This window comes from Pteropus medius, unplaced genomic scaffold (assembly GCF_902729225.1).
Source record: "Pteropus medius unplaced genomic scaffold, Ma_sr-lr_union100, whole genome shotgun sequence".
In the NCBI taxonomy this organism is placed as follows: domain Eukaryota; kingdom Metazoa; phylum Chordata; class Mammalia; order Chiroptera; family Pteropodidae; genus Pteropus; species Pteropus medius.
The window spans coordinates 181,317-205,087 of NW_024345916.1; the positions used below are offsets into that span (position 1 = coordinate 181,317).

At 35.0% G+C, this 23,771-nt stretch overlaps 1 pseudogene; it reads left to right on the plus strand.

Moving 5' to 3' along the window:
• Positions 1-11,417: 11,417 nt before the first annotated feature.
• On the plus strand, positions 11,418-11,536 carry LOC120612377 (uncharacterized; annotated as a pseudogene).
• Positions 11,537-23,771: the final 12,235 nt, after the last annotated feature.

Here is a 23,771-nt window from a genome sequence, read left to right on the forward strand (position 1 = left end):
CAGTCATCCATTTTCTTCTGCACATGCCTTATGTCCATTCCCCTTTGCTAATTTGGATCTTTGAATCCCTCCCTTTTCATTGTTATCTCAATTTGTCTCTGTGTATGCTGAATGTTCATTACTATCTTGGCTATAGTACTTCTCTTCTTATTATTTAAGCTTATAATGCCTTGTTGTTAGTAAGGGTTGTACTCCTCTGCTTCTATTTGCCTGATAGTCACTTTACTCCTAATTATGTATTTTTGTTGTTGTTGTCATTTTGTTTTAGGTGAGCTGACTCCTTTCAGTATTTCCTGTAGTGCAGGCCTTGTAGTGGAGAATTCCCTCAATTTTTGTTTGTCCAGAAAGGTCTTGAATTCTCCTTAATATCTAAAGGAGAGTTTAGCTGGATACATTATTCTAGGTTGGGAAATAGTTCCCTTCACTTAATAGTTTAAATATTTGATTTCATTCCTTTCTGGCTTGTAAGGTCTGTGCTGAGAAGTCTGATGATTATCTAATGGGTTTTCCCTTATAAGTTACTGTTTTCTTCTCCCTGGCTGCCCTAATAATTCTATTTTTGTCATTGATTGTTGGTAATTTTAATACAATGTGTCTTGGTGAAGGGCTTTTGGGGTTGAGATAATTGGATATTCTGTTGACTTCTTGAATTCCAAGCTCCAGCTCATTCCTTAGATTTGGGAAATTCTCGTCAACTATTTGTCTGAAAATGCTTTCTAGTCCCTGCTCCTTTTCCTCACCTTCAATAATGCCCATTATTCTCATGTTTCCTTTCCTGATAGTATCAGCTAGTTGTTGTATTTCTCATTCATTATTTTTCATTCTTCAGTTTCTCCTTCCTTCTCATTTATTTCTAGATTTCTGTCTCTGATATCACTGATCCTTTCCTCCATTTGGTCGACTCTATTTCCCAAGCTTGCTATTTCATTTTTCAACTCTTGCAGTGTGTTTTTTCACCTCCAGAAGATCTCTTCTGTTCTTCTTGAGGGTTTCCATCTCCTTGCTCCGCTCATCTAGTTGTGTTTTCAATTCCTGAAATTGTTGGTATGACTCGTTTTGGAACTCATTGAATTTTTTTCAGAAGTACCATTTTGAATTCTTCGTCATTTAAGTCACATATTTCTATGTCTGTAAGCTTATTTCTGGAGATTTTTCTCTTTCTTTCCGAGCTGCCTTGTCACCTTGGTTGTTCATGGTGTTTAATGGACTGTTTCTCTGTCTGGGCATTAATGGAAGTGCATTCTGGTTTTTTTTCCAGATTTATTATATAAAGATCTCTCTTTAGCCTGTTGCAAAGAAGGCACTTTTCTTTTGGTTTCCAGTAGGTGGTGTCTAAGCCTCTTGGATCCCTATTTATATAAAGCCTAAATAATTTTTTTTTAAATTTTCTTGTAGATATTTAATCACACTCGCTACTCTCAGTTTCAGTCCTTGTCAGTGTTAGCAAACAGTTTTGGTAGTGTTTGCTCAGATTCCCCTGGGGTCCACGGTGTTCAGTCTTGGAGGATATGCTGGGAGGGGCCCTCTGGATTGGAGGTTGGGGGCTGCTGCTCAGCCTTGGTTTTGCAACCGAAGCCCATAAAAATCAACTGTTGTTTCTCTGCTGTCCTTTCCCTCATTTCTGCTTTCTGCCCTGATGACTGACTGGTCCCTGCTGCTGGCTGCGTAGAAGCCCCGGCAGTTCCAGGCAGGGTTGTTCAGGGAAGTCGCCGTACCTTCATCCCTCCCCCTCCTCCTGCAAGGAGCTCCGGCAGCTGCGAGAGGCAGCTTCTTTATTTCTCCCAGTCTACCACCCGACACCCAGGGTTCTGACCTGTGGTAGCTCTTATATGCAGATCCCACACTCAGACATGCTGGTGTGCAGTTTTGGTGTTTTTTTGTTGAGTTTTAGATGTTCAACTTATTGATGTTTTAAGGGGAGAGATCTGAGGACGTCTCTCACTCCTCCATGTTTCCCAGAATCCATGAAAAGTATTTTTAAAAAGTCATATATAATCTCACTGCAAAGGCAGTTGCTGGTAATATTTTGATGTATTCTTTGCTAATTCAAGGGCATCTTTTTTAAAAAATAAAAATAAATCCCCAAAATAGAGGCATACAAGTATACAAGGCATGACAGATTGCATGTAAATTAGAAGGAGAGAGAGAGAGAAAGAAAGAAAAAGTAGGATTATTTGGGCCAGGTATTTCACCATCTACCCAGTCACTCGGTCAGAATCCAACTACTGTCAGTAATCATTCTAAAACAATCTATTTTGATCATTCCTTTGATTGAAATCCTTTAATTGCTCCCCATAAATTTTGGGATTGAATGTCATTTTCTTATTTCAACATACATAGCCCTTTACTATCTCCTCCCGCTCACCTCACTAGCTTGACCTGCCCTCCTGCTACCCATACAATTCTCCACTCTAGCTACATTAAAACCTTTGTAGTCCCACAAAGGTGTGGTGATGTTCGCCAATCATCATTGTCTTTCTATGTGCTCTTTTCTCTATCTTTTTCTCCGTTTAACTGCTTCTCAAAAACTCAAGAGTTGCTTTTCAAGATGCTGCATCTATTCTGTTGCCCCACTGCACCGTGCACAATATCTCTAATAGCATTTGTCATGCTGTCCTCAAATTAATGCTATATTTATCTCTTATTCAACTCAACCAAGCATTCCTTGAGAACAGAGACTATATCTTGATGATCTTGAGGCTCCTGCTTCTATCACGATACCCAACATATAATAGCTCTTTTAAATAATGATTGAAGGAATTTATGTAAATTGGTAGATAAAAGGGCCGGTGAGCTTTTTAAATTAGTAATCTTAAGGAAACACATTTAGGAATTGTAACAGATGTTTTTAGTTGCCTACCCAACTGCCATTCTTCCTTTTTTATTATCAAAAGTGAAGTTTCAATGTGGCAGCATACCCCGGGGCATGTATCTTGATAGATGTAAGGCAGTCACAGCATCCCTATTCCCCTTTGCCAATAATACGTCTGGGTTGGGCATGATGGGGTATATAGGGAAGTTGCAGAGGCTTCAGGGAGAGGTTTTCTTCCCTAAAAGGAGAGTCACTTTCTCTTTTTGCCTCCCTTCCTTCTGTGTTTACTATTCTATAAGGATGTGAAGCCTAGAGCTAGGGCAACTGTCCTGTAACCATAAGGTAGCAAGCTTGAGAACAAAAAGTAATGTGCTGAGAATTGTGGGAAGAGAACAATGGAGAGTCTGCGTCTTGAATGAGATCATTGAGCCACACCAATTCTATATTGCCTATTACATACAGACTTCTTTTTGTGTAAGATAATTAAAATGTCTTCATTATTTAAGCCACTATATGGTTGAAGTTGGCCCTGAAAAGATATGTCTATGTCCTAAACCCCAGAACCTGTGAATGTGACCTTATTTGGAAAAAGGGTCTTTGCAGATATAGTTACAGATGTTAAGATTATCATGGTTTATCTGGGTGGGCCCCAGATCCAATAACAAGTGCCCTCATAGGAGTCACACAGAGGAGAGATGCACAAGGAAGAGAAGAAAATGGACACAGAGGAGAAGGCATTGTGAAAATGGAGGCAGAGATCAGAATTATGCAGTGACAATCCAAGGAACCCCTGGAGCCACCAGAAGCTGGAAGAAGTAAAGAAGAATTCACCCTAGATCCTCTGGAGGGAAAATGGCCCTGCTGACACTTTGATTGGGGCTTTTGACCTTCAGAACTGTTAGAAATGAATTTCTATTGTTTCAAGCCACTCATTATGTGTTAATTTGTTATGACAGCTCAAGAAATAATATAAACTGTGAGCCAATTCTCTGTTGGTTACAGCCAAAGATTATATGACCATGCGTGTGTGTGTGTGTGTGAATGATAACTATTAAGATCTATTTTCTAAACAATTTTCAAGTACAGTTGATCCTTGAACAATATGCAGGTTAGGGGCACTAACCCCTCATGCAGTTAAAAATACGCATGCTACTTGATTTGATTCCCTAAAAACTTCCATGGGGGAATTCATTCTAGGATTGGTTCCCCTGCAGCCCCACAGATATCAAGATCCTTGTATACTAAAGTCCCTTATATAAAGTGCATACAGTCAGCTCTTCACATTGATGGATTCACAGCCAAGGATCGAAAGTACTGTCTTTCATCCAAGGCTGGTTGAATCTGTGGTTGAGAAACCTGTGAATAAGGAAGGCTGACTGTATACTTATTGAAATAAATTTGCATATGACACTCGGAGTTCAAACCTGTGTTGTTTAAGGTTTAATTGTATATAATACAGTATCATTAATTATAGTCACCATGCTGTACATTAGATCCCAGAAATTTCTATCCTTTGGCCAGCATCTCCCATTTCCCCCATCCCTAGCCCCTGGCAACCACCATTCTGCTCTAGTTCTTTGAGTTTAGCTTTTTTAGATTCCACATGTAAGTGAGAACTCATACAGTATTTGTCTTTCTCTGTATGACTTACTTCATTTAGCATAATGCCTTCAAGATGTATCCATGATTTTGTGAAAGCCAAGTGTTTTTTTCTTTCTTTTTTATGGCTGAATAATATTCCATTGTATCTGTATACCACATTTTCTTATCCACAGGTTGTTTCCATGTCTTATACTATGCCATCTTTTAAAAGTGGAAAATCAGTGTCCAAATTGTCTGTAATTTATTGTTGGGAAACAAAAAGCAAGATGCAGAACAGAGTGTATACCATGACCCTCTTTTTGTAAAAACAAAACCTAAAATTCACATACACACAGGATAAAAAGGTCAGGAAGGCCTAAAATTGTTAGCATCTCTAGGAAGTAGAAGTGCAAAGAGAGACATTTCCCTTTCTACATTTTTGTATTTGCATTTTGCTTTTTTTTTTTTAAATGTGCATTGCCTTTATGATAAAGTAAAACCATAGAGTATCAATACCTAGAACATTGTAGGTGGCCTGGTCTCCACATTAGGGAGGACATTGGGGAAAAGCTATAGAATTAAATCCTGGAGTAAAGCAATTAGGAGAACAATAGAGCAAGAGAAATAGCTTTACAATAAATAGTTTAAGGGCACTAGTGCCTTCAGCCAGAACCCAAACTCAAAGTTATGAACATTGTGACAGTAAATATCAAATTTACTAAAACCCAAAATGTTGGAATTAGAGGGATACTTTTTAAAGAGAAAACACAATAAAGGTTCTTTTTGGGAGTAATAATAGGCATAATGAAAAATGAACATGTAATTAATTCGGATCAGGTTGACAACAAATAGACCCAAGTTGATAAATGACAGAACCATCAATAACAGCCAAGAAAGAATGCCATATGCCTAATGTATAATATTGACTGTAAGAGCTAACTATGTGCTGGACATTATTTATATAGTCTTCATAATTGTCTATAAAGTAGTTGTTATCTCCACTTACGAGATGAAGAAACTGGTTAAGCTCAAGTTAAGTAACTTGTCCCAGGTCTTTTAGGTAGGAAGTGGTTGATTTGGGATTTAAGCACATCTCTGACTCCATTTCACTTTCTCCCACATCACTCTCCCTCAGGGAATATTTGGCTGATAGCAGAGATGAAAGTTATGCTCTCCTTAAGAACATTTTTTGATAACAGTGTCCAAGCTTAGATTTACGTATCATCTAGCTTCATATGGGAATTTTTTTGTTTCTGTTTTTAAATATAATCAAGAGATTTGAGATAGCTTCAAAAATACATGTAATTTGAAACAATAAATGTATAAGCATTTAAAAATTGGAAAAATAATTTAAAAAGATGAGAAAGAAATTTGGAACATAACACTGAAATGGTAATAGCCAAGGGGTTATGGGAGAAATCACCGACATCTTTTGCTACAGTGTGATGATAGCATTGTGGTCATGTAAAAACATGACCTTTCTTTAAAAATGTATACCGAAGTGTGTGAGGATAAAATGATGTCTGAGATTTGCCTTAAAATACTTTAGCAATGAAAAAAATAAAAGGGATAGATCAACTAGCTATGGTAAAACGATAAATATTTAAATCGGTGATGGGTATGTGAGAGTTAATTATACTAACCTATCTACTTCTGTGTATGTGAAAATTTTTTGTAATAAAAGTTTTCAATGTATGTATAAGTAATTAAAATATGTTAGGCTACCTAGAGTAATTGGATATACATTACTTCATTTTAGAGAATATCTGTCAAAAATAATATTTCTAGTTTAAAATATTTCACCTTACATTATTATTCTAGCCATAGACTTGGCCTAAGCTATTTTCACAGTAGGATAAACTGGCTGGGATCTGGAAGCTACCTTGTATTACTCTTTTGGGATAGAGCCAATCAATCAGTGAACTGGACCAAATACATTCTACAAATGGTCCAGCGGGCCAGGGCTGCTATGTCCTCAACAGCTTGGTGTCTAAGAAGCCCTCCACCCTGTGTAATTGATCCTCCCAACATCTGTGGAGCCCTTCTTTTTCTTAGCTGCAAACACAAACTTGCAAAAGTTCTTGCCTACTTCCACACAAAAGGAAACAATACGAACCCAATGACTAAACCTTTTGGTTCTCTTTACCATTACTGACCCTCCTGGATTTCGACTCTCTTTGCTTTCCTAGACTTCTGTCGCTAATTTGTGTGGATCTGTTGATAGACTATTCAGACACTTCTCCCAGGGTCAAGTCACTGAGCCTCAAGTTTGCTTGCCTAGATCAGGAATATCTACTCTATCCAACTATTTCATTAGACTTTAAGGCTTGGCTCTTTTATATGCTCCACAAAACTACTTTGCACTGTTTTACAATTATTCATATCTGTTATGTTAATTTCTTGAGGAAGGACTATAGTAGACAAAAGCTTGACATCACTATCGCATGCAAAAAAGAAGAATCAATTGTCTCATGAAACTATATCACAAGGACAGGAGAGTATTTAGCAATATGAATGGAAGGGACTAGGATTTTAAAAAATTTGTTATTCCTGAAATAAAGATCTGGGGATTAACAACCTAGCTCACCTTTTGCTATGACATCAAGATCACCTCCCCCAATACCTTTACATCACCCTTACTGGCAGCCCTGATTAAGTACAGTCCGTTCCATAAGCTGGTTTCAGAGACTAGATTTTCAAGTGAGCAACTGGGTTTAGCTGAATTCAATACTTCAGATTTTTATTATGTGCCTATTACACGTCAGGCACTGTTAGGTTTTGGGGTGGGAATACATAAAGGTGAGAATCTTGGTGCTACTATCACCCCGGCTACCACTTTAAGGAGTCATTGAATTTAATCTGTTCTCAACAATCCCACTCCACTTTGGCTTTTTGTAAACTGGGAATCATAGCTATTTTTAATGTGTTTTGCAAGGCTTTAAGTATTAAGGTTTGAAGTTTCCTAAAGACGTTCATTGCAAACTCTAAAATGAACTGACGGTTTTCTGATTTTCTACAGGCATTGACTGTGTTTCTAGGCACTTAGCCAAATGTTGAAAAAAAATGATTTTAAAGATGTTGTTTTTAGACTTTCTTATTTTAAATACTTACTTTTCTTTCTTTTTTTAGTTGAAGACAATCTGTTTTCTGTTCATCTTTTTTTGTTTGTTTCTGTAATAGGATAGGCTAGATTTTGCTACATTAATGTCATCAAAATTCTAGTGGCTTAAACCATGAGTATTTCTCACTCATGCTATATGTTCATCTTGGATCATCAGGGGCTCTACTCCAAGGTGTTCTCACTAAAAGATGCAGATCGACAGAGCCTTCACTATAAAACATCACTGGGAACCATGGCAAGGAAAGGGAGAAGAGCAAATTATGCAATGGCTCTTAAAGGCTTCCTCCTGAAAGTGACCCTTATCACTTATATTAAGTTTTATTGGCCAAAACATAACATGCCCACTTCTGACTTCAAGGGGGCAAGGAAGTATAGTTTTACCATGTGCCTAGAAGGAAGAAAATCAGAAATACTGAGGAATAGCAATATTTCCTTCTGCCCCTTTTGTCACCAAATATTCTTGCATGCAAAATACACTCACCTCCTTCCCAAGACAGACAAGCCAAAAGCTCTAGTCAGGGCATTCAGTTCGAAGCCCAGAATCTCTGAGTGATGTGTAGTAATCTCTACATGCACTACAGATATGTCTTCCTTTGATCTAAAGACCTATAACTGAAAAGACAAGATATATGTCCCCATGGACAGGATAACCACAGTAAAGATTCTCTTTTGGAAGGAGACATGTAACAGAGACAGATGCTCATCTATGGCAGTTCTGAAATTCTGTTGGGCAGCTATTTTGAAGACCTTCTATCACCCTGGGTACTGGGGAATATTTCTTCATTAAGCTCTGACTCTTCTCCCTGGAAGTGAGTACCATATTCATTGCTCTCCATTGCTCCTGATTCTTTTGTGGTTAATTTTTCCTTTTCCACTATCCTCTTTGACCACATCTAGAATGGGTGTTGAGGTAATATGCCCTCTTTAGGGGCTGAGCTTTTTAGTCTGCTTTCTGCCCATAGACTGTTGGAGTTCTCAGGATGAATAGTCATGATCTCTTTCGGTCCAGGCTGGTAGTTATTTTTGAAGTGCAGCTCTCTCAAAAACTTAATTGAGGCTGAGTGGATGGGAACCAAACGAGTCATTTATATCAGTTCCACAAACCAATAGCCACCTCTATACTTTTTTTCAAGACATAATGTTCATTTGGTATAATTCTTTGTTTTCTAGCCCCTGTTCATAATCTCTCTGTGTCTCCTTCCTTCCCTCTCTTTTTCCCTCCCCATAGTGATTACATAGATTTATCAAGCTTTGATGGGAGAGTCACTTTCCCTGAGCTATTGTGTCCAAACAGCCTTAGTTGATTGGGCCTTTGATCTGGGACCTATTTCAAAAGTTCAGAGTTTAAAAAAAAATTGGTAAAACAGCCATTCTCTTAATTTGATGCGTTGCCTCCAGACTGTTTTAGTTATCCTTTGTCATTCTAAGCATTTCGCAATTTTATCTTTCACTCTTTGAGGTTGAGAAGTAGTAGACTATATCAACTCTACAAGTCTTCAAATTAGTGGACTCTTTATTCCCTTCACTCTTGCTTGCAAACTGGTCAATTCTTTTTTCACCTCATCTCTTTTTGTAATATCTTGGCAAATGTGGCTAACAGTAATGAACATACAATATTAAGAAATTATACACATCAAAAGACATTATCAACAGAAAAAAAGGCAACCCACAAAATGGAAGAAAATATTCACAAATCACATATCTGATAAGGGAATAATATCTAGAATATATAGAAAATTCCTAAAACTCAACAGCGAAAAACAAGCAACTCTGTTAAAAAATGGACAAAGGACTTGAATGGACATTTCTCCAAAGAAGATATACAAAAAGCCAATAAGCAATGAAAAGATGTTCAACATCACTAGTCATTAGAGAAATGCAAATCAAAACTACAGTGAAATGCCACTTCACACCCATTAGGATGGCTATCATCAAAAAAGCAGAAAATAACAAATGTTGGAAAGATGTAGAGAAATTGAACCCCTGGTCCACTGTTGATGGTATGTAAAATGATACAACTGCTGTGGAAAACAATATAGTAATTTCTCAAAAAATTAAACATAGAATTACCATGTGATTCATCGTTTTCACTTCCAGGTCTATACTCAAAAGATCCGAAAGCGGGGACTTGATCAGCTATTTGTATACCCATGTTCATAGCATTATTCATTACCCATTATTCACAATAGCTAAAATGTGGGTGCAACCCAAGTGCCCATCTACAGATAAACAGAAAAGTGAAATGTGGTATATACATACAATGGAACATTATTCAACTTTAATAAGGAAGGAAATTCTGACACATAGTATTACATGAATGAAGCTGAAGGACATTATGCAAAGTGAAATAAGCCAGTCACAAAAAGACAACTACTCCATGATTTCACTTACATGAAGTACTTGGAGTAATCAAAATCATAAAGAAAGCAGAATGATGATTCCCAGAATAAGGTGTGTGTGGGGGCAGGGAGGTCAGGATGGGGAGTTATTGTTTAATGGATATAGAGATTCAGTTATGCAGAATGAAAGTTATAGAAATAGATTGTGATAATGGTTAGACAACATTATTAATGTATTTAATACCACTGAACTGTACACTTAAAAATGGTTAAGATGGTAAAATTTATAATTTATAATTTTGAAACCACAATTTAAAAAATTGTGGTAGGGGGAATCTCCCACAAAGGAATTCTAAGCAAAGGGAATATTTTTACATACTGATTTTAACCTATTCTGTTGCAACCCTTATGAACACATTGGGCCCACTTGGATAATCCAGAATAATCTCTCCATCTCAAGATCCTTAATTTAATCACATACACGAAGTCTCTTTTGCCATATACGATAACATAGTCACAGGCTCTGAATAGGATATGGGCACTTTGGTGGAGACTGTTATTCTGCCTACCACATATGACCTTCAGACATCAGACAACAAGCAGTATGAAGGGAAAAAAATGAGACGAGCTCTGCAATGGCTTCAGTTACTGACTGGAGAGAGTTTCCAGGCCACAGCACAAGCCGAGGGAACTAAGATAGATCCTGATGGTCTCTCTGAGTAGAGGGAAAAGAGCTGAGAATTCAGAAAAGGTAAGGCAGCCAGATTTCATATTGCAGAATACTGGTAAGGAGAGCACTTCATGGAAAAGAGAGTGCTACATAGAGCTTCAGATATTTTCAGAGTTCCTCTTGGGTTGTTAGCTGAGTATTGACGAGTGCCTAAGTGAAGAAAGTAATTAAGGCCAGGGAAAGAATTAACAGAATGGATCAGGGAGAACAATTCCTAGAGCTCACACAAGGTTTCTCACCAGCCAGGTTGAAAAAGTCTCATAATACATGGGACATGAGGTAGGATACTGAAAAGGATATTGCCTCAGTAATAGGGCAAAGTTAGCTCTAAATTGGATGCTACTCTTGTCCTCCATAACAAAGCTTGAAGGAAACCTCGAAAGCAGTGAATTATTTCCAAGTAACTTACTGAACCCAAGAATACCAAAAGGAATATAAAACTATCCAGCGCCAAAAGCATAAACTCACGTCTAGCATCCAATGAAAACTCACGTCTAGCATCCAATGAAAAATCACCAGAAAAATATGACTTATATAACAAGTAAAAAAATCAATCAATAGAAATAGACCCCAGATTGTCATAGATTCTCATCTGTTATCAGCTGTGTTAGTATCATCTGTATCATCATCTGAGTTAGCAGACAAACATGTTAAAAGTTATTATAACTATATATCTTTAATAAGATTAAGGAGAGCATATGCATGTTAAAGAAAAAATTGAAGATGTAAAATGACTTAAACTTCTAGAGATGAAAAATGCAATGCCTGAGATTAAAACAAAAAAATACATTGGATAGGATTAATAGCAGACGGGATTAATAGTGGAAGAAAATAGTCTACAGCGAAGCCACCCTAAATGTGCCCGATCTCATGTGATCTCGGAAGCTAAGCAGTTTTGGGCCTGGTTAATACTTGAATGGGAGACCACCTAGGAATATCAGGTGCTGTAGGCATTAAAAAATAATAATAATAATAATAATAGTGGAGGAAAATATTAGTGAATATAAAAACAGTAATAGAAACTAGCCCCCCCAAAACACACACACACAAAGACCAAACTTTGAGACAAATTCAAGTGGCCTAATGTGTGTAAAACTGGAATCCTTGAAAAAGAAGGAGCTAGGACAAAAAAATTTTGATAAATTAATAGATGAAAAATTTCCAAATATGCTAAAAACTGCTAATCCACAGAACAAAGAGGCTAAATGAAACCCACATACAAGAAACAAGGGGGAAAAAAAAAAACTGCACCAAGGCACATGATAATAAAATTAAAGAGAAAATCTTAAAAAGGCATATTACATAGAGAACAAAGATTTTAAAATCCAGGGGAATTGGGAGGAAATAGAAAGTGATTGCTACTGGGTATGGGTTATTTTTAGGTTATAAAAATGTTCTTAAATCGATAGTGGTAATGGTCGCACAACTTAATGAATACACTAAAAACCATTAAATTGTGCACCTTAAATGGGTGAATTTTATGGTTTGTTAATTATATCTGTTTAAAAATTAGGTATTTAATGTAAGAAGAATAATGTGGTATTTATAGCATATTATGGTATTTATAACATTATAACATATAACAAACATATAAATGTATGACAGTAGCACAAAGGCAAGAGAGGGAAAAACAGATATATATTGTTGTAAGGTTCTTATCCTGCACATCAGGTAGTATTTCTTGAAGGCAGATTGTAATAAGTCAAAGATGTATAGTTCACATCAAGGATATGCAAGTCAAAACCACAATAAGATACTATTTCATATCTACTAGGATAGCTATAACCAAAAAGAGAAATAATAATGAGTGTTGGTGAGGCTATGGAGAAATTAGAACCCTCATACATTGCTGGTGGGAATGTAAAATGATGCAGCTGCTTTGGAAGTGGTCTGGAAGTTCCTCAAATGATTAAGCTGAGAGATACCATATGACTTAGCAATTCTACTTCTTGGTATGTAGCCAAGAAAAATGAAAACATATGTCCACACAAAGACTTTTACATGAATATTCATTACTCATAATGGCCCCAAAATAGAAGCAACTTATGATGAAAAATAAGATGTGGTATAGCATATAATGGAATATTATTTGGCAATAAAAAGGCATAAGGTACTGTATATGCTATGACATGGATGAACCTTGAAAACATTATGTTAATCTTAACGAGCCAGTCAAAACTGATCATATATTGTACGCCTCCCTTTATACAGAATATCTAGACTAGGGAAATTTACTAGAGATAGAAATTAGATTACTGGTTGCCTATGGCTGGGAAAAATGGAGGGATGAAGGTGGGAATGGCTAAGGGGTATGGAATTTCTTTTAAGGGGTTATGAAAATGTTTTAAAGTTGGTTATGGTAACGGTTGCAAAATTTTGTGATTATGCTAAAAGCCATTAAATTGTTCACTTTTAATGGATATGAAATGTTTGGTATGTGAATTATATCATAATAAACTTGCTTAAAAATGAAATTTGAAAAACTTATATTACAAATCCTAAAGCAACCACTAAAATATAAAACAGAATTATATCCAAGAGACCACAGACTGGAGGTAAAATGAAATTATAAAAAATACTAAATTGATCCAAAACAGTTTCAAACAAAGAAAAAGAAGGAACAGAAAACAAATAGGATAAATAGAAAACAAAAATCAGATGGTAGATTTAAACCCTACTATATCATTAATTATAGTAAATGTAAATGGCTTAAAACCCCACAAAAGAGTGTCGAGTTGGATTAATAAAAAAAAAAAGCTGCCTACAAGAAATCATTTAAAAAAATAGAAACACAAATAACATAAAAGAATGGAAAAAAATAAACCATGCTAAGACTAAACAAAAGAGTGCTAAAGTGACAATATTAATTTCAGACAAAGTAAATTTCTGGCAAAGAATATTGCCAGGGTTAAAAGAATTATTAATATAATAAAAAGATCAATTGATCAAGAGGATGGGAATTCTGAATGCTAATGTACCTAATAACCAAGCTTTGAACACATGAAGCAAAATCAGTAGAACCAAAAAGATAAATATATAAATCTAAAATTATATTCAGAGATTTCAACACCTTTTTCTTAGTAATTAATAGAACAGGTAGACAGTAAAGTAGTAAGGATACAAGAAGACTTGAACACTATGAATCAGCTTGATCCAACTGATATTTGTCAAACAGTTCACCAACAGCAACAGAATACATGTTTTTTTCAAATATTCACGTTACTTACCAAGATAAGTCATATTCTGACCAAAAAACAAGTCTCAACAAGTTGAAAGAATTCAAATAATACAAAATATGACCACAAGAAAATAAAATGGAATTCAATAATAGAAAGACACTTGAAAAATCCTCAAATATGTGGATACTAAATAACACTTCTAAATAACCCATATGTCAAGGAAGCAATCGAAAGGCCGTTAGAAATCATTTTGAATTGAGTAAAAAGAAAAATATATGAATGATTTACAAACAGTGTTTAGGAGGAAATATAGAGCAGTAAACTCATACATTAAAAGATAATTGTTTCAAATCAGTAACTAATGGTCTACTTTGAGAAACTATAAAAAGAAGAGTAAATTAAATCCAAATAGGCGCCCCCCAAAAGAAAATAATAAAGGTAAGAGCAGAAACCGATGAAGTAGAAAACAAACAAAAGAATAAGGAAATTAGTGAAGCCAAAAGCAGGTTCTTTGAGAAGATCAATAAAATTGATAAATCTCTAGCCTGACTGATGAAGTACCAAAAAAAAAAAAAAAAGACAAAAATCAATATCAGAGAGATATATCACTACAGAGTCTTTTAAAATATCGTTAAAAAGATAAAAGTATTATAAAATCTTTATGCCAATAAATTCAACAACTTGGATGAATTATATAAAATACCAAAGTTTACTCAAGAAGAAACATAATATGAAAGTTTTTTTATCTATTAAATCAAATATTTAGTTAAAAACTTTCCTGTAAAGAAAACTCCAGGCCCAGTTTGCTTCACTGTTAAAGTCTACCAAAATGTAAAATAGAAATAATAATAATTTCATAAAATTCTTTCAGAAAATTAAAGAGGAGGAGATGCTTCTTAATTTATTGTATGAGACAACATGAACCTGGTACCAAAACTAGACAAAAATTATAAAAGAAAATAAAACTAAAGAGGGTGGAAGTAGGACAAAATGGGTAAAAGAGGTCAACTGTACGATGATGGTTGGAAACTAGACTTTTGGTAGTGAGGATAATGTCGTGTATACAGATTCAAATTATAATGTTGCATACTTGACTTAGAAAATGTTATAAACCAATAATACCTCAATAAAAATAAATAAAAATTAAGTTTAAAAAATAAAGTTGCATACTTGACTTAGAAAATGTTATAAACCAATAATACCTCAATAAAAATAAATAAAAATTAAATTTAAAAAATAAATAAAATTAAATTTAAAAAATAAAACATGCCAATATTCCTCTTGAACATAAAGGCGAAACTTCTTAAAATTTTAGAAAAATAAATCCAATAATGTATACAAACATTATTGGATTTATTTTTCCAATAATGATACATTGTGACTAAAGTAGTTTATCCCAGGAATGCAATATAATTTACCAAATTCACACTCATACACACACACACACACAAATTCATCTCAATACATGCAGGGAAAACATTTGAGAATTCTTATATTTATCCCAATGAAAACTTTCAGCAAAATATAAATGGAGAAGCATTTCCTCAATCTGACAAAGACCATATATAAAAATGTACAGCTAAACTCATAAGTGATCATAAAAGATTAAATGCTTCTCACCTAGATTCCAAACAAGGCAAAAAATGTCCATGTTCATCTCTTTCATTCAATATTGTATTAAGGCTATAAAAAGAAACAAAAAACATAGATCATAGAAGAAAGAAAACTCTTGATTGTAGACATCATAATCATCTATGTAGAAAATCCTTAAGAAGCTGTAATAAAAGCTACTATAAGTAGGAAGTGAATTATCCTTATCGAAGAATACAAGGTTAACATAGAGAAAGTATGAAAATACTAGCCACAAAAAAGAATCAAAATTTAGAAATCTATATCTGTTTTACTAGCATTGAAAATATGAAATACTTAGGAATAAATTTGAAAAAAGATGTTAAAACCTATACACTGATAAAGACAATACATTGCTGAGAGAAATTAAGGAAGATCTAAATAATCAAAGATATAGCATATTCATGGTTCATAAGATTCAATATTGTTAAGATGTCAATTTCCCCCCAAAGATTCGATACAATCTCAATTAAAAAAAAAAACAATAAATTTTTTTTAGAAATTGAAAAGCTGATTATAAAATGTATATGAAAATGAAAAGAATCTAAAACAGTCAAAACAAGTTTGAAAAGAATAAAGTTGGAACACTTATACTATTTGATTTCAAGATTTATAAAGCTACAGTAATTAAAGCAGTATGGTATTGGTATAAAGATAGATAATCAAAGAGAGAATTTGGAATTAGAACTATACATATATGGTCAATTAATTACTCATAACTAGAGAAATAGTGCAAATCAATAGGGAAAGGACAATCTTCAACAAATGATGCTGAAACAATTGGATAGAGCTGCAGGTGACAAAATAAACCACACTATACATTTCCCATATACCCTTACCTCACACTGTATACAAAAATTAACTCAAAATGGATCATAGACTTAAATCTAAGAGCTAACACTTTACAATTTCTAGAAGAAAATGGAAGAAAATCTTTATGACCTTGGGTTTGGCAAAGATTCCTTAAATAAGACACGAAAAGCATGAAAGAAAAAAATCTATTGTATTTATTATCTACTGTTTTGTAAGAAATTACTTCAAATCTTTGTGGCTTAACATTATAGCCATTATAACCTTTGTGGGTCAGGAATCTGGACATGACTTAGCTGGACCCTCTGCTTTAGAGTGTCTCACAAGGCTACAATCAAGTTGTTACTGAGGCTGTGGTCTCATCTAAAGTCTCTGCTGGGATCTACTTTCAAGCTCACTCATGTGACTGTTGGCAGGATTCAGTTTCTCAAGTGTTGTTGAGAGGGCCTTAGTTCCTTGCTGACTACGGGCCAGAAGCCATCCTTGGTTTTGCCATGTGGGCCTTACAATAGGGCAGCTCACAATGGGGCTTGCTTCATTAGAAGAAGTATGAAAGAAGAGTCAGAGAGAGGGTATAAGAAGGAAGTCACAGACTTTTGCAGTGTAATCTTAGAAGTGACATTACATCACTTTTGCCACAAATGTTTCATTAGATATCAAATCACTAGGTCCGGTTCACACTCAAGGGGAGGAGTTTATGCAAAGATGCAAAGGCCAGAAGGTGGGCATCATTGAACGGCATTTCAGAAGCTGCTTACCACAAATAACAAATTGGACTTCATAAAAATTAAAAACTTTTGCTCTTCAAAAGATTGTGTTACTATTGGCTTTCCTGGGTCTCCAGCTTGCCGATGGCAGATTGTGGGACTTGTTGGCCTCTGTAATCATACAAGGAAAACAAATCAGATGGATAAAACTCAAGAAATATTAAGGATAGATAGTCAATGCATCGCTAACCTATGAGACATATTAAACAAAGATAAAATAAATGAACATTTGGTTTGGAGTGCATGGCTGAGTGAGAGACGTCCCCAGATCCCTCCCCTTGAAACAACAATAAACTGAACATCTAAAACTCAACAAAAACACCCAAACTGCACACCAGCATGTCTGAGTGTGGGATCTGCGCATAAGAGATACCACAAGTCAGAACCCCAGGTGTCGGATGGTAGACTGGGAGAAACAAAGAAGCTACCTCTCCTGCCAGAGCTCCCTGTGGGAGGAGGGGGTGGGGAGAAGGTGCAGTGAGTTCCCTGAACACCCCTGCCTGGGGTAGCTGTGAGCTCCATGTGGTCTGCGGCAGGGCCCAAATAATAGGCAGCAGCAGAGAAAGGGGGGGGGGCAGAGAAGTGAGGACAGAGAAACAACGGTTGATTTCTACCAGCCATAGGTGTAAAACCGAGGCTGAGCCGCAGCTCCCAAACCCCAACCCAGATAGCCCCTTCCCCCATATCTTCTGAGACCGAACATCACAGAGCCCCAGGGGAATCTGTGCGAATGCTACCGAAACTGTCACTGACACTGACAGGGATTGAGACTGAGGGTACTGAGCGTGATTAAACATCTATAAGAAAAAAAAGGCATTATTAAGGCTTTATATAAAGCAGGGATCCAAGAGGCTTAGACACCACCTACTGGAAACCAAAAGAAAAGTGCCTTCTTCGTGACAGGATAAAGAGAGATCTTTATATAATAAATCTGGGGAAAAAAACAATGCACTTCCATTCATGCCCAGACAGAGAAACAGTCCATTAAACACCATGAACAACCAAGGTGATAAGGCATCTCAGAAAGAAAGAGAAAAATCTCCAGAAATAAGCTTACAGACATAGAAATATGTGACTTAAATGACGGAGAATTCAAAATGGTACTTCTGAAAAAACTCAATGAGTTCCGAAACGAATCATATCAACAAAATTTCAGGAACTGAAAACACAACTAGATGAGCGGAGCAAGGAGACGGAAACTCTCAAGAAGAACAGAAGAGATCTTATGGAGATGAAAAAACACACTGCAAGAGTTGAAAAATGAAATAGCAAGCTTGGGAAATACCAAATGGAGGAAAGGATCAGTGATATCAGAGACAGAAATCTAGAAATAAATGAGAAGGAAGAAGAGAGAAACTGAAGAATGAAAAATAATGAAAGAGAAATACAACAACTAGCTGATACTATCAGGAAAGGAAACATGAGAATAATGGGCATTATTGAAGGTGAGGAAAAGGAGCAGGGACTAGAAAGCATTTTCAGGCAAATAGTTGACGAGAATTTCCCAAATCTAAGGAATGAGCTGGAGCTTGGAATTCAAGAAGTCAACAGAATATCCAATTATCTCAATCCCAAAAGCCCTTCACCAAGACACATTGTATTAAAATTACCAACAATCAATGACAAAAATAGAATTATTAGGGCAGCCAGGGAGAAGAAAACAGTAACTTATAAGGGAAAACCCATTAGATAATCATCAGACTTCTCAGCACAGACCTTACAAGCCAGAAAGAAATGGAATCAAATATTTAAACTATTAAGTGAAAGGAACTACCAGCCTAGAATAATGTATCCAGCTAAACTCTCCTTTAGATATGAAGCAGAAATTAAGACCTTTTCAGACATACAAAAATTGAGGGAATTCTCCACTACAAGGCCTGCACTACAGGAAATACTGAAAGGGGTCAGTTCACCTAAAACAAATTGACAAAAATAAAATACATAATTAGGAGTAAAGTGACTATCAGGCAAATAGAAGCAGAGGAGTGCAACCCTTACTAACAACAGGGCATTATAAGCTTAAATAATAAGAAGAGAATTGCTATAGCAAGATAGTAATGAACATTCAGCATACACAGAGACAAATTGAAATAACAATGACTGAAAAGGGGAGGATTCAAAGATCCAAATTCACAAAGGGGAATGGAGATAAGGCACGCGCAGAAGAAAAATATAACTACCCTTCACATATTACATACTCAACACACCAAAGATTCAGAACTGAAATATATAACGTAAAACAAGAAGAAACAGAGGCAAAACACACAAAAGCCAACCAAAACAAAGAAAACAGAAACACATGGACAAGGAAGCAATTGAAACACCAAGCTACCAGAAAGCAAAAAATAAAATGGCTATAAGAAGACCTCATGTTTCAATAATCATCCTAAATGTAAATGGACTGAACTCATCAATAAAAAGGCACAGAGTTGCAGAATGGATCAAAAAACAAAACCCAACCATATGCTGCCTCCAGGAGACACATCTCAGCTCCAAAGACAAATATAGACTCAAAGTGAAAGAGTGGAAAATGACATTTCAAGCAAATGGCATTCAGAGAAAAGCGGGAGTAACAGTACTAATAGGGGACAAAATAGACTTCAAAATTAAAAAGATAAAGAAAGACACTGAGGGACACTTCATAATAATAAAGAGACTCATGTACCAAGAAGACATAATACTTATTAATATCTATGTTCCCAATCAGGGAGCCCCGAAATATATAAAGCAATTACTAACAGAACTAAAGGGAGAAACAGACCAAAACACCATTGTAGTAGGGGACCTAAATACCCCACTGTCGGATATGGACAAATCATCCAAACAGAAAATCAATAAGGAAATAACGTCCTTAAAAGATACATTAGACCAAGTGGACATAATTGACTTATACAGAGCCTTCCATCCCAAAACAGCTGCTTATACATTCTTTTCTAGTGCACATGAAACATTCTCAAGAATCAACCACATACTGGGACACAGAGATAGCTTCAAAAAATATAAAAGATGGTGTTATGGACTGGATAAAATATTTGCAAAACATATATCCAGGAGGGACTGGTATCTAAAATACATAAAGAAGTTACACAGCTCAAAAATAAGAAGACAATTCAGTTTTCTAAATCGATAAAAGATTTAAATGGTCACTTCACCAAAGAAGATATATAGGAATGGCAATAAATACATGACCTGATGCTGAACATCATTATTCATTAGAGAAATGCAAATTCAAACCCTGATGAGATACTACCATATAGTCAATAGAATGTTAAAAATAAAAAGACTGATAATACTAAGTATGGTGAGCATGTGAAGCAACTGGAACTCTCATTCATTACTAGTGGAAATGTAAAATGGTGCATTTTCTTTTGAAAATAATGTGAAGAATCTTAAAAAGCTGAACAGAAACTTACTATATAACCTACTCATTACATTCTATTACATAATTTCTATTGCTGCTGTAACAAATTATCACAAACCTATGACTTAAAACAACATAAATTTATTATCTTGTAGTTTTGGAGGTCAAAAGTCCAAAAAGAAATCTCACCAGGTGTTGGCAGGGCTGGTTTCTTTTGGAGGCTCCAGGTGAGAATTAATTTCTTTGCCCCTAGCTTCTTGAGGCTGCCTACATTCCTTGCCTATGTGGTCCCGTCCTCCATCTTCAAAGCCAGTAGCATAACATCTTCCAGTCTCTCTGCTCCATCATCACTTCATTTTCTGTCTAACTTTACTGCCTCCATCTTATAAGAATGCTTGTGATACAATAGGCCCACTTGGATAATTAGGATAATCTACCACATCTGCAAAGTACATTCATATAAGGTAACATATTCACAGGTTCTGGGCATCTTCGGTGGGTCATTATTCAGTCTGGCAAACACTTTTAAATAATCATTCCCCCAAATGAAAGCATAGATTCACACAAATACTTTTACACATATGTTCATGGTAGCTTTATTTGTAATATTTACAAGTAGTTTATTTGTAAAACAAAAATAACCTAAATGTCCATCAACAAGTAAATAAACAAATTGTGCTATATCCACGCAATGGAACACTACTCAAGAATAAAAAGGAATTAACTATTTATACAGCAACAACAAAGATGATTTCAAATAATTGCACTGAGTAAAAAGAGCCAGACAATAAAGAGTACATACATCATGATTCCATTTATATAAAATTCAAGAACACAGATTTATCTAGAATAAACAAAAGCAAATCAATAACTGCCTAGGGACAAAGCAGGATAGGGAGAGGAAGGTTTGAGTTGCAAAGGGTCACATGACCACCTTTTGGGGTGACATATATTCATAATCTTGATTGTCGTGATGGTTTAATAAGTATATATATATATATATATATATATATATATATATACTGGTACATACGTACAGTTTATTATGTCAATTATGCCTCAATAAAGCTATTAATAAAACAAAACGATTCGTTCTGTTTGGATTAAATGTAAAGGGTTGGGGCATTTTGCTGGAGGATGAAACCATATTCATCTTGACTACTTGATAATCAAACTGGTTGTAATAAGAAGTAGAATGTCAGAAGAAATATAACCAAAACTTCCTCTTTTCCAATTTTCTCTCTCTCTCTCTTTTTTATTTTCCATAGAAATTGTTGAAACCCACCAAAAATGTTGCTAGTTATCTTAAAAAATTCTTTTAGAGGTTCTGCCCAGGAAATTGTTCTTCACTTTCAAAAATATCTAGTTAATACCTGAGGCTCAAAAGTGCTTATTCTCATTTACAATTCTCACCTTGGATTTCTCTACCTTTCTCTTTTAATTGTAGATTTTATCGCAGTACATGTTCCTTCTAGGTTAGACTATAGTACCATGCCACATAGACCCTACTCTTAAAATCCCACTAAAAATCTGCAGTTCAAGTAGACTGCTTTAAGCAGGACATTAATCTAATGCTTTGTACTAAGCACTGTTTATACTGTATTCAAGGCATTGAATTACACATACTAAGTCTATCTCTCATTTTAGATTTTCATGGTAACAAGAATTGTGTTGTTGTCTGATATTTGCTGTACTAAGTGGGCTATAATCTGTAAGGATTGTAAAGTCTGGTCAAGAGAAAGGATAAAAATTCTAATTGGGTCATGAACTTCTTTCACAAAGAAATGGAAAATTCTGTTTCAGATTTAATAATCCTAAATGAATATCATAATATTTGCATCATATCCTAATGTTTTCATGTCCTAACATTACACTTAATACTTACATCACATTCAAATATTTACCTAATATTTGCAGATGATAAATTCTACCGAAAAGCAGTCCTGCAAATTGTAGCCAAAGTCAATGAATGTTCTTTTGCTCACTGCAGGAACAGGTTGTTTGCTTCTGTAAATGTAGCATTCTTGCCATTAGATGGCAGTCAAAACTAATGCAATGATTAAACTCCCTTCCTTTATGTTTAATAATGGTTTGCATAGATGCAACTTGTTATTCAGTAGACATGTTTCTGAAAAGTTCTGTGCATATCGAAACACATTGTAAATAATCCAACATTCCTTTTGGAAACCAGAGTTATTTTACAAGATAAATAAGAACCCTGAAGAGATGTTTTTTAAATAAACTTTCTAAAAATTTAATTATAACATATATACAAAATGGACAAATCTACAACCAGTTTGAAGTATCATTAAAAAGTGAAAACACCTGTTTCAGCCTCATCCAGATAAAATGAAAGAACATTACCAGTATCTCAGAAGACCCCTCTTGTGCTCCATCCCAATCATTACCCACTCCTTTCTCCTAAGAATTAAACATTATCCTCACTTCTAACATTATAATTTAGGTTTTTATGTTTTGAGAAATTTTATAAATGTAATTATGTATTTTTGTGTCTGACTTCTTTTGTTGAATATTTTTTGTTCTTTTGCCTGTAGACATATTTTATTCTTTTTCTTTATGGTAACTTATTATATGAATGTACCCTTATTTATTCTTTCTACTGCTGAAGGAAATTTGGGTTGTTTCCAGTATTTAGCTATTACAAATAATTGTTGCTACAAATATCCTTTTAGATGCCTTTTGGTGTACATATGAATGTATTGCTTTTGAGTATATATCTAGGAGTAGAATTCTTGGGTCATATAGTGTGTGATATTGCCAAATAGTTCAAAGTTGTAGTAACTGACACTTCCACTAGCAACATGTGAGAATTTCCATTGTTCCATATTTTCACAAACACTTGGTATTGTCAGTCTTGTAAATTTTAGCCATTGTTAGAGACATATAGCAATATTTCACTGAGGGCTTTAATGTGCATTTCTCTGATATCTAATAAGGTTAAGTATTTTTCAATATATTTGTAAACTATATAAATGTTATGTGAAGTGCTGGTTCTTGTATTTTGCCAATTTTCTATCACGTGATCTATCTTATTGTTTTATAGGAGTTCTTTACATATACTAGATATGAGTCCTTTGTTGGGTGTATGTATTGCTATATATTCTCCCATTCTGACTCTGTCTTTACAGTCTCGTAAAAGTATTTTTCGATAAACTTTAATGTCCTCTAATTTGTCATTTTTCTTTTATGGTTAGTGCTTATTGTATCTTGTTTAAAAAATTTCTGCCTCCAGCAAGTAATGAAGATAATCTCATACAGTTTGTTCTAGAAACTTCACTATATTAATTTTCACAGTTAGATCTAAAATCTACCTGGAATTGAATTTTAGGGGTCGATTCATTTTTTTCCATGTGGGTATCTAGTTGATTCAGCATTATTTGTTAAAGAGGCTACAGCTTTATTACTCTGCGATACTAACATG